Consider the following 5,000-nt stretch of genomic DNA (forward strand, 5'->3'; position numbering starts at 1 on the left):
TTTTGTGATTCCCCCGGTCCATTCTTCATTGGCTGTGAGAGGTGTCTGTCATCACTAATCCTAGAAGCTGGGCCGCAGGAGGGAAGCAGAGCGAGAGCGAGAGCGAGAGCGAGAGCGAGAGCGAGAGCGAGAGAGAGAGACCGAGAGAGAGAGACAGAGAGAGAGAGAGAGAGAGAGAGAGAGAGAGAGAGCTGGTGTATGTGTGGGTGGGGTCAGTCCCTGTGTTGGTTGCCATGACTCTGTGCCCAGGATGTTTTTGTCCTTCACCCACCCACCCCGCAGCTGTGCTCTCTTGCCCGGCAGACTGGCATCATGCAAAGCTGTATTTATTTCATGCCAATCTCTCCTTTTCCGTGACTATGTCAGAGATTCTTTAAGTATATAGAGATATGCCAATGTAATAGGTTGCTATGGGCACCTAACATGACCAGGTTCCGGTCTGCCTAAAGGGGCGTGTCATAATACTCCTAGCATTGAATAGAACAGTCCTTAGGTCTGCCTAGGTCTGCCTAAAGGGGGATTTCCTCCCCTCCCCCTTGCAATAATAGAACCTGGAAACAATGGACCAATGGAACCTCTCTCTCTCTACTCTCTCTGACTATGTACTACTACTACACTAATGCTTGAGCTGCCCTAGTCCCAGGCCAGATTTTTGACGTGATGTGCATGTGGGTGTACTTTACTTAACTTTAAATCTGCACTTGCTGTTCTGTATATTATTATATCCCCGAAACGCGGAGCGTCGGGGATGTAATGGTTTTGCGTGCGCCGCCGGCACCGCGTCCGCCGCCGCGTCCACTGCCGCATCCACCGCCACCGATGCGTTAGGTCTTTCATGTTAACGCGATAACTTTTGAATGGATGGTTGGATTTGTCCCAGATTCATTGTGTTGATGCTCTAGGGTAGGTTCATGAACTGCTTCGAGTTGGGAGGTCAACACTTTCAAGATGGCAGAATTTTTGTTTGGCCCATAACTTCTGTCCGGGTGGATAGATTTGTCCTATATTCTGTGTGTTCATGCTCTAGGGTAGGTTCATGAACTGATTCGAGTTTGGAGGTCAACACTTTCAAGATGGCTGAATTCAAGATGGCCGAATTATTGTTTGGCCCATAACTACTGACCGGGTGGATGGATTTGTCCCAGATTTTGTGTGTGAATGCTCTAGGGTAGGTTCATGAACTTATTCGAGTTTGGAAGACAACACTTTCAAAATGGCGGAATTTTCATTTGGCCCATAACTTCTGACTGGGTGGATTGATTTGCCCGTTAACACCTTATTTTAATGGTTCACCATTTCAGTGAATCTACCATATTAGGTACAGTGTAATAACCAATGTAACAATATTTAATACCATGTAATACTAGTGTAATACCAGTGTGACAATATGCAATATCAGGTACAGTGTAATAACGAGTGTAACAGTATGCAATACCATGTAATATAGTGTAATACCAGTGTAACAATATGCAATACCATGTAATACCACTTACGCACAAACGCATGATGTAAGTAAAAAAAATGGCGGTATTACACTGGTATTACATTGTATTAAATATTGTTACACTGGTTATTACACTGTACCTAATGTGGTATATCCACTGAACCATTAAAACAGTATTACCATTTGCCCCATTTTTTGCTTCATTTTCACAATAGTCGTTTGGTTTTAAGCCTATGCACGTCATGTCACGTCTGTATGTATCATATACGTTTACGAAATGGTGGACGGGAGTGGTAGGAATGATGGGGGACTGGAAGCGTTGCGTTTCGGGGATATACCTTAAGCAGTCGAAGGCGACTGCACAGGCAGTCTAGTTTCCTGTGCACTTCGTATCTGCTAGTGATGTTGGCTATGATTATGCCCTCGATTGTAAGTCACTTTGGTTGAAAAGCACCTACCAAATGCAATGTAATGTAATGTAATTGCATTTCACATTTAAGTGCGTCGCTTTTGCAACTAAAGTCATGCTCCTCAACACTGCAGGAAAGCACTCTTGTCACGTAAACAGGTTCACACAGTTTCCCCGCTGATTTTCTCTCGCTATATGTAAAAATGCTCGGCTGTGCCCTGACCAAAGCCGTGCCTAACCCTAACCTGTCAGTAAAGCAATGTTTCTGCAACTTTACTTTCGTCAAGAACAGCAAAACAAAAAAACAATGGAAATGGCCAAACTTTTGCAAAATTATGCCCTGATCAAAACCATGCCTAAACCTAACCTGTCACAGGACGTTGTGTAGCACGAGTTACGTAACATGCAAAATCGTGATGCACAAACACGATAGACAGTTCAAGTTCTTACCGCTCTGGCATGATGCCATGTTGTGCACAGGGTGGGAGTGAAAGGTTGTCTGGTTGGTTTGTGACCAGGATTAGTTGGAAATTTGTGTGTGTGTGTGTGTGTGTGTGTGTGTGTGTGTGTGTGTGTGTGTGTGTGTGTGTGTGTGTGTGTGTGTGTGTGTGTGTGTGTGTGTGTGTGGTGTGTGTGTGTGTGTGTGTGTGTGTGTGTGTGTGTGTGTGTGTGTGTGTGTGTCTAAATCCTGTTTTTCTTCGTTTACCTTTATTTTTATGTGATGCACATTGATTTGCACCTGTGTATGAAATACGCCATAAAAATGAAGATGACTTGACTTGACTTGTGTGTGTGTGTGTGTGTGTGTGATATGTGCCATATAGTACTTGTGCAGTCCATCTAAATAACATTTTTTTTCCATGGGTTTGGAGACTGGTGAGAGCAAGCGAGGAGGAGTGAAGGATGATGGTGGAGTGAAGGTGAAGGAGGGGGGGGGAGGAGGAGAAGGAGGAGGAGGAGGAGAAGGAGGAGGAGAAGGAGGAGGAGAAGGAGGAGGAGGAGGGGGAGGAGGAGGAGGAGGAGGAGGAGAAGGAGGAGGAGGAGGATGATGATGATGAGGAGGAGAGGAAGAGCACAGTAGGAATTGGGGGGACTGGACTGGATTGAATGGTGGGGATTAGGGGACTGACTATGGCTATGGGAGGGAAAAGGAAGGGTTAGGAAGGGAGGGAAAGGACGGGGCTGGTTGAAGGGGGGTGGCAGAATTGTGTGGGTAGGTTTGGAGTGGTTAGTGTGGTGAGAGAGCATGTAGCCTCACGCACACACACACACATACAGACACACACACACAGACACACACACACAGGCACACACACACACACACACACACACACACACACACACACAGACGCACAAACACACTCACACACACGCACACAGATTCAGGGGCTTTTTGGAGCAAGGAGGGATGTCAAGGATGAGAGAAGGTGAAGGAGGAGGACTACCCCGCAGCTGTGCTCTCTGCCTCAGAAGGCTGGGGCTGGGGGGGTTACCTGGTGGGTTATGAAGGGGTGGAGTGGAGTGGTGACTACGTTCTGAAGGGGAGGGAGAGGGAGGAGGGAACAGGCAGGATGGACCAGAAGGGACTCGTTTTTGTTTTTGTTTTTTTAACTTTTAACTTTAACTTTTTTTTTAAATTGATTTTAAGTTTTAAGTTTAAAAGTGTTTTTAATGTTTTTTTCTTTTATCTCTTGAAACACACTGAGTCAATGTGAATATGAAATGTGCAATACAAATACATTTGACTTGACTTGATCTGATGGGTTGTGAGGGGGTGGAAAAGGAGGGAACAAAGAAGGCTAGGTTTTTTTGGAGAATGGGGTGTGTGCTTTATTAGATAGTTCAGATAGCACAGTGAAGATAGTGGCAGGATGTAAGGGGGGGAGGAGAGAGATTGCATACGGTTAGTAAATGACCCAGGCCAGATTCGAACCCATGGACATTAGGGATGTCGGTTCACAAAATTCACGGTTTGGTTCATATCACGGTATCAAGGTCACGGTTTTCGGTCCTCTACGGTTCTTTTTTTTGTCAGTTTATGATAGATGGTGCACTGGGAATATTAAACCATATTTATATAACTGTATAACTTATAAAGTGATGATGAGCAAGTTGAATCAGCTGTCGTTAGCTGATGTGCGCTGTCTGAGCGTCCCAAACACAGTGTCTTAACACAGTGCACCACAGCACTCTCAGATGCGGGCTAGTTGAAGGACTATGAGGGGGTGGCAGAATTGGTTAGATTTGGAGTAACTGAGACAAGCTACACTACTGCTCTACTCTACTCTACTTCTAGCACTTCTGCAAAGAAATTCAAAGTAAAAATGCAAATCATTTAGGCACCTTTCAGATGTGCCTCATCACTCTCGGCGGCGAGAGAGAGAGACAGCATACGTGGGAGTGAGAGAGATAACGGGAGAGAGACTCACAGAGAGAGATGAGTGAGAGAGAGAGAGTAAGAGAGCATGCATGTGAGTGAGAGAGAGAACAGGAGAGAGACTTACAGTGAGAGATGAGAGAGAGGGAGAGAAAGAAAGAGAGAGAGAGAGAGAGAGAGCAGGTAGGTGTGGAGAGAGAGAGAGAGAGAGAGAGAGAGAGAGAGAGAACTAGAGAGAGAGAGAGAGAGAGAACTAGAGAGAGAGAGAGAGAGAGAGCAGGTAGGTGTGGAGGAACTTCTCTCATCTCCCGGAAGATCTGAGCGACATTTTCAAAGGGCCCCCATGAGAGTCGGTCCTGAGGCTGAGGCTGAGGCTTTTCGAATCCGCCTACTAATCAATCTGTTTCATCACCAGGGTCTCCTTGGCAACCCGCCCATGCTGCTGCACAGGGCCGCCGCAAGACATAGGCAGAGTACGCAGAGTGCCTAGGGCACCAACCAGGGGGGCACCAACCACCTTGCCCCCAAATTTGGGGCCTCTTAAATTGAGATTGACTAAAAAACGTCATGATTTTTAAAAAATTACATTACAAAACATAAATGTATTAGTTAGTAGATTACTATTATTATTATTTAATTTTGAGGGGGGGCTCCTGACCAGTTACTATGCATAGGGGCTCCAAAACCTTAGCAGCGCCCCTGCTGCTGCAATCGCAGCTCCACAGCCACCCTCAGACAGCCATCACCCTGAATTAGAATCAACCCACCAC

This window comes from Engraulis encrasicolus, chromosome 1 (genome assembly GCF_034702125.1).
Source record: "Engraulis encrasicolus isolate BLACKSEA-1 chromosome 1, IST_EnEncr_1.0, whole genome shotgun sequence".
Taxonomy (NCBI): Eukaryota; Metazoa; Chordata; class Actinopteri; order Clupeiformes; family Engraulidae; genus Engraulis; species Engraulis encrasicolus.